The sequence below is a fragment of the Vicugna pacos genome, chromosome 3 (assembly GCF_048564905.1).
Source record: "Vicugna pacos chromosome 3, VicPac4, whole genome shotgun sequence".
In the NCBI taxonomy this organism is placed as follows: domain Eukaryota; kingdom Metazoa; phylum Chordata; class Mammalia; order Artiodactyla; family Camelidae; genus Vicugna; species Vicugna pacos.
In genome coordinates this window covers 32,766,057-32,773,577 of record NC_132989.1, presented here as the reverse complement: position 1 = coordinate 32,773,577, position 7,521 = coordinate 32,766,057, and the positions used below count along the sequence as shown (strand labels likewise).

The window sequence follows — 7,521 nt, the reverse complement described above, 5'->3', positions numbered from 1 at the left end:
AATCATACAACTGATTGTAACCATTTGCATCTCTTTACAGAGGAAAAATCCACTATGCATACTTCTGGGGATTTTCCATATTGATGGAAGGAAGAGTTCAGGGTACCAAGCGAATCCCACTGAAGGCATGTATTAGCATTAATTTCTTTTAACTATTAAAATGAAGCCTACGTAACTCTTTCTTCCCTTAAGATGTTAAGCAAAAATGCTGAGACTCTCAAAGATCATTGAGATAGAAACATACTGGAATTAATCTTATTTAAAAAACAGTAACTATTGTAACAGAAAATTTCCCTGTCCAATAAGTCTTTCTGCACAGAGGCTCTTTTCACGGGAGCTTCTGAATTCTGATGGAGGTCTAATGGGATATCACAGGTAGGAAAATGCTGTGTGAGAAGTTAAGTGACACTTCAACTTGGTGTCTGCTGAGGGCCAGTCTAAGTGTCCCCAGGAAATCAGTCTGTCGGCTGACCAAACCCTAGGAGTCTCTGTGGGGAGGTTGTTGGTCTTGTGCTGACTCAAGGAGCAACCCTGTAAGCCTCCCAAGGAACTCTATGTAGCCTCCACAGTAAGCACGACAGTATTAACCACAGACACAGGTACTCAGTGAATATTTGTTTAATAGAATTTAATTGTTAGCAGGTCCTGAGCGTAACCAAAGTAGACTACTTCCCTTGGGAATGTAGCCCAAACCCTCAGGCACCCTAAGAGGAAAGATCATGGTCGAGGCCAAGTGGCCCCAGGAAGGTCATGCTTGTTTAGGATTCCTGGCTCAAATCAGCCATGGTGGACATGAGGGAACTAATTCTCATTCAGTCGCAGAAACCATTCAACTTTAAATGAACTAGAATATGTAGTTAGACCTGGCCCTTGAAATTTTGTGGCCCTCTCAAAGCAAAATGAAAAAAAGGAAAAACCATGTCTGTTTTTGGCCTCCCTTTTCCAAGAAGCTGAAAATATGGTGCAATTGAGCCCTTAGTTGTGGGTCATCATCCTCATGAGACCTGTCTCTGATTCCAGGATTGGAGACTCTTCCTCTGCCTCCCCGTTCTTACCCACTCCCAACTTGAGATAGATCTCAAGGTCTCATTTTGACCATGTATTCTTCCAGCCACGTGGGGGAGGCAAGAAGAGGCTAAATATGGCCACGAAAATCCATCAGCAATATAGAAAACAACTTGAAGCTTAACATCAACAGTGAGTATGTAGCACCAGCTTAAAGACTTATGTGAACATGCACAAAGGTTTTCTAAGAATATTTTTCAGAAGGGTGTATTTATATATATATAATCTCTAATTGCACTACAAATGATAAATGAGAAGGTTAACAAACTATATTTCAGGACTGTTTTATACATTTATTTGCTGCCATCATTAGCTCTGTCTTTCTTTGTGACTGCAGATTATACCTGCTTATTAGTCTAGGTGGAAAGGGGGAATTACCGTACTTTAGTGCTCGGAAAAGATCTCTCAGTTGACAATGAAGGTTGCAGAAAGTCTTGTTTAAGAGTTTATTTTGGTATTTGTCTCATTTTAAAGGGCTGTGACTAGGACTTCATATCTGTCTAATAAGCATGCGTGTAACATTTTTATGTTTACTGAGTGCCTCTCAGTCCCCTACTGGTCTCCACAGTATCCCTTGAGGGTGGGTCAGTATTACCACCTACGGTTTACATTTGAGGAAATTTAAGACACTAAGAAATTACGTGATTTGTACAAGGTCACCCAGCATGCAAGCCTGGCTAATAAAAGATGGCCGCAAAGCTCTTTCCAAATAAAAAGGGCCTTATAAATGTTAGATAGTATTAATGGGCATGATCCCAGGATGAGTGGAATACTCTCCAGGAGTAAAGGTGCTCATATATGCTCTGTAAAATTTGTTCTTTTTAACCTCAGGGCAACTTTTGAAATAGGAATTCTTGAACCTGGCTGTGTATGAGCAACATCTTTACAGCTTTTAGGACATGTGAGCACCTGGGCCCCTACCCAAAGTACAGAATCATCATCTGGGAGGTTGGACCCAAATAATTTGTATCTTGAAAAAGCTCCATGGGGGATTCAGATGCTCTGCCAAGGTTGAGAACTACACTAGATTAGAATAATAACCTCAGTCAAGCCAAGAGCAACAATAAGACACTGTGGAGTCAATTTAGGAGAAAAAATCTGGTGTCTCCCAGGTTCTGTCTACCTAGTTCACAACTATTATTAGCGAAAGAACTGCCTCTATGAGATATTCAACTGTAGTATCCATGTGTGGAATTCCAGGAAATAGTGGAGAGATAAAAGTTTATTTAAGAACTAATAATGTTTAAATGTTATAATTCATTGGGTAAACTTACTGAGCCCACTTCAGGACTATTACCAAGTCTACCCTAATGTTTTTATTCTGAGTATCATGTATGATAATCTGCACAGTAAGGGCCTAGAATACCTGCCCATTCATCCATTTTTCAGACATTTATTGAATACTTGCTATGTGGAGATTACAGAGTGAAAATAGTGGTCTTAGTCCACAAGGAGTTTATAATCAATTGATAAAACAGACCAAAACACCAAAACTTTTTAAAACTAAGCTGAACATATTAAATGATAATCAAAGTGTATATGAGGCGTTATTCATAATTGCTAAAAAGTTGAAAAACCCAAATGTCCATCAGTTGATAAATCGATAAGTAAAATGTAGCATATCTATAAACAGACTACTATTCAACACTAAAATGGGATGAAGTACTGATACATACTACAACATTGGTGAACTTAAAAAAAATTATGCTAAGTGAAAGAAGCCAGGCCCAAAAACCACCACATATTGCATGATTCCATTTATATAAAATGCCCTAAATGGGCAAATCTATAGAGACAGAAAATAGATTAGTGGTTACCCAGGGCTGGAGGTGGTGGGAAGGGAGATGGGAAGAAACTGTTACTGAGTACAAAATTTCTTTTAGGGGTGATTAAAATGTTTGTTTTTTTGTTTTTTTTGGTTTGTTTCGGTTCACTTCAAAGTAGCCTTTAATAAATTGGAAGAATGTATGTTTTTCTAAAGGAAGTCAGTAAGGTTAGGTGCAAGTTAAGGGTAAAGATGAAAAAATATCACAAGGTAAAAATATAAAATGCCAACACAGAACTGATCAGAGCCAATATAGGCATTATGTTTAATTTTGGTTTTCATTTTCAAAAAATGCAAGATAAATGCTTAGAATCCAGGACAGAAGCTAGATCATATGGAGAAAAGGTTAAATGAGTTAGAAAATTGGTTAATAAATTAGAAACTAGTTAAAGCTAGTTTCTCTATTTCCTTAGAAAGAAAAATAAAAACATAATAGATTTATATTGTCCTGGAAAAAGTTCACATAATGTTTGAAAATTGTATTAATGGTTGTACAATTTTGTGACTTTTTAAAAACCATTGAATCATATACTTTATATGGGTGAATTGTATAGTATGTGAATCATATCTCAAAAAGATATATATATGTATATATACAGTGCTATATGAACTTGATGAAAAGAGTGATTAATTAATTTAAACTGGAAGAAAGTGGTGGAAAATTTCCTGGAGGAAGTGGCATTTGAGCTAAGTCAAAAGGGTGATTTTTTTAAGGAGGAAAGGCATGCTTAAAGGTATAGTCAAAGTGATGGTGCTTTCATTCAAGGGCAAGTTATCTGTAAGGGATGAAGTTTAGGATACATGAAGGGTATAGTAGATGGGAGCTAGATGCAGGGCTTTTATTGCCATAAATTCTGCAGATTCTGCCAAAAGTTCTGCAGATTGGTTTTCATTTTTGTAGGCAATGGAGAGCCACGATAGGTTTGTGAGTGGACTGATCAGGGCTGTACTTTGGAAAGATAATTGGTGGTGGTGATGAGGTGGATGGGGGATGTGGTGGGAGGGCAGAAGAGACCATTGAGGAGGTTAGGCTAGTGCAATGTGTAGGAAAGAGATGATGAAGCCCTCAAGTATGATAGCAGCAATGAGCAATGAAACAAACAGGTGGATTTGAGAAAACATTGCAGAAGTAGAACCAAAATTTCATGACACTGGGGAGTAGATGAGAAGGCATAGGATATATACAGCAGGGTGTTTTAGACCACAGAAGGATTTGGGTCCTTTTTTGTTAAGTTATTTAGAATCACAATGCAAAAACTATTGTTGAAATAACACCAAGCAGCCAAATTGTAGCTCTTTAACACCTTGTCAACAGGGGTTTGATTACAGAGACTCATGTTTCTTAACAAAGGAATGTATATTGTGAATAGAGAGTGGATTGAAAAGAGAATTGCCATCCCACCATTTTGTGAGCTCTTTGAAATCAGACTTCCTCTTGTTGGAGATGAGCAGTCCTTTTTGTTGAATGACTAAGTATTTACCTCTTGCTCTGATAGCTTCCTAGATACACTTCCTTTGGTGAGAGCCACTTGGATTTACTGCCAGGGCAACACCTCCCATCCACCACCCACGCTGCCTCTTGGCTCGGTCCTCACCAGCAGGTGTTCGTAAACAGCATTTTGTTTTGCTTCTAATAAGAGCATAGCCTCTGAAAAGCATGGGCTGAATGTACCATGCATTGTAACTTTCACTTACAAGTGTTCTTATAGGGAAGATCTGAAACTGTGGGAGTCTTAAGGATCAGGAAGACGAAGACTGCTTTTTCTAATAATCGTGCAAGGCCACACTTATGTTTTACATTAGAAGGAGGGGCATCCAGTTCCTGGGCAAGGTCAGAATTGACAGTCTCTCTCACTGCTTGGCGTTACACTCACTGGGGATCTGTTACGGCCTCCTCTGAGGGCTGTGGAAGGTGTTGCAATGACACTGCCTGCTGCTAGCTGAGTTTGAGAACAGTGTTTCTGATAAGTGCCTTACATGAGTTTAACCAAGCAGGGAATACCGTTTAGAGCACCACTTGCTGAGATGTGGCTCTTATCTGTGCCTGTCAGTGAACAGTGACTCCAACTAGCTGTGTTCAATCACAGTTGTTAGCAGAGCTAATTACAGCAGCCTCGGGTGGGAGGAATCCCAGCAGATGCCTCTAAGGGACTTCCGTATTACTTTCAGACATTGGCTTTGCAGGTAAGCAAGGGAAACAGTCCCCTTGGGGGACCTTTCAACAACAGTTCTTTGCAGCTCTGAACGTGGATCCATCCTCACTCCACAGTTGATAAGGGATCATGTTCAAAAGAGAAGCACCAAAGGGAAAAGGAGGAAAGGGATGCTTAAAGCCAATAGAGTGAATGTTCTGGATTAAACGAGAGCAGAACTGGGTAGTCTTCCTTGGGCTGCCTTTGATTCACCACATGACCTGATGGAGGCCACTTCCCCTTTCTGGGCCTCACAGTTCTCATCTCAAAAGTAGGGCTAATAATACTGGCCCTATTTATATCCCAGGATTTCTGGAAGAAAAAAAATTTTTTTAAATATATTTTTTAAATACAAGTTGGGGGAAAATAGAAAATGTTATTTAACTCTAGGTAATATAACTGCTATTTCTCATCACTTATTTCACATTTTACTTGTAAATGATGAAAGGGAACAACAAAAAAAGTCTGGGCTGTTGTAGAATCTTAGACTTCATTTTCTGATGCCTCTGAGTGGTCCTGTGGTTTGCTCATCTTCAGATTTGCGACCCCTTCCCCAGAGCACCAATTCTAATGTAAACTCATCTCCAGTTTGAGGGGTAGAGAAGACCCCAGGGATCTGTAAAGGCCAAAGCCCTGCAGCCATCTGGCCTCTTTCTCGTATCTGGTCATCTGGTGATCTTCCTGTTACCTGCTGAGGCCCAAGTCCTGAAGGCCTCTTCTCTCCCCTCCTTGAGATTCCCAGTTTGGGAGGATGTCCTCCCTGAGTGAGTCACACAGTTAAACTGGGGCTTCAGGGGACACCCTAGGATAGAACTGGAAAGAATTCATAATGTGCTCTGAACATGTCTCAGTCTGGGTCTTTAACTACATTCTTGTTCTTGCTGAAAATCACAGCACATGTCTAGCTATGCAAGGCACATCTACTTATCTGATGGTGATAGACTAGGACCATATTATTGATTTGGCAGCGAGGAAAAATAAGATTTATTTCCAATAGTTGAAGATTTGTCTTTTCTACACATGCAAAACCAGTCAGAGCATTAAAAAATATCAATGGAAACTGATCATGTTTTGTGAGCAGGAGGAACCATTCTTGACTTCAAAATAATAAGGAAGATTTATAAGGATCCAAAATTCATGGTTGAAAAAAAAAATGATTTGCCAATAGGATACCAGCAGGATTATCAGACTCTTAACTGCCCCCTTATGGTAAAGTGCTCCATTTAAATGTACACCATACACTGAATCCTTAAATCTCCCCTTTTCTGTTTTCTCCTCCCCTTCATTTAGCTTTTTTCAATGTTCAGCATAACTAAAAAGTCTAAGTAGGGAATTGCACATAATTGTAGGCTCTGCACCATTGGCAAAGTGAAGCTTCTTCCTAAGTATTTGTAATCACATGTTTCACTCTTCCTTCCTCCTGGAAAATTTACTTAGAATGATTGTAGTGTTTCTTTTTATTTCTCTTAAGGCATCCTTTGGCTTCACTTTGTGTACAGACTATTAAACATAGCAAGAAATGAAATACTGTATTTTCCATGTAGTCACATATATACAAATAGAAAGCACTACTTTAAATGAATAGAGCAAAGGGTGGGGGTGGGGATCTCTAAATTATGTTTGATCTATCAGAGTTATTTGGTAAGGTAAAGAGATTAAAAATACTTTTGTAACTCAAAGGTCATGATCACCCTAGATGTGTTGGCCTGCATCTGCCAGCTTGGATGCAGATTAGTTGAGAACTCAGTGGCATCCTTTGCCCTCTCAACCTTTTCTTTATTACTGGCTTGGAGAAATGTGACATTGCTAAAAGCTCTAACTTGAAAGTGCTTCACAGAGCGGGATCCTTGCCAAATTCAGGAATCTTGCTAGTTTGCAAGACGAGAGCTGTCATGCAGAACAAAAGCTGATACTAGAAGTCAGCAATCACAATGTGAATAAATCTCACAAACTGTGATTTTTGAATGTCTTAATCTCCACCCTTAAAATAGTGATGCTAGCCTTACTTTGGTGATAATTTTACAAAGAAAATGTAGGGACAGGTGGAGTTAATTCCTAAATCTTATCTCCTCTGTCAGTTCTGCCCCAATTTCTAATGCCTCTTTATTACCCAGATTATAAATAGATGCCCATTTTCTTTTCTTGACATTAAATTCCTTACAAAGAACATACAATAATGCCTTCTTTAACCTGGTCAAGGCATAAGTTGTCCTGAATAAGGGAGTTTTCCAACTGATAGTTAACCTAGTCCCATGATGCAATTGTACGTTTTTAACCTAGTTTTGAGTGCAGTGTTTTTTATGATTGGTTTCCCTGTTTCCTGCTTTGGTGGACAGAGCATGTGTTGACCTTGACAGGAGGATGTGGGGTCATTGCTGGGGTTCTGTACAATGCAATGCTGCGGCAAGGCCATCAGGATTTCTCAGGGTAGAACAGTGA

General features: G+C 39.3%; 1 protein-coding gene across 9 annotated transcripts in view; it reads left to right on the top strand.

Annotated features, from left to right (window-relative positions):
• Positions 1 to 1,037: 1,037 nt before the first annotated feature.
• The window catches only part of MEGF10 (multiple EGF like domains 10), a 366,325-nt gene continuing 359,841 nt past the window's right edge, over positions 1,038 to 7,521 (top strand). For 7 of the 9 annotated variants that reach the window (XR_012069865.1, XM_072957545.1, XM_072957544.1 and 4 more), the window contains exon 1: positions 1,038 to 1,197. The gene's annotated coding sequence lies outside the window, so the exon portion shown is untranslated. Of the gene's footprint in view, positions 1,202 to 7,521 lie in introns of all 9 variants that reach the window. The other 2 variants (XM_072957546.1, XM_072957543.1) reach the window with 1 other exon arrangement.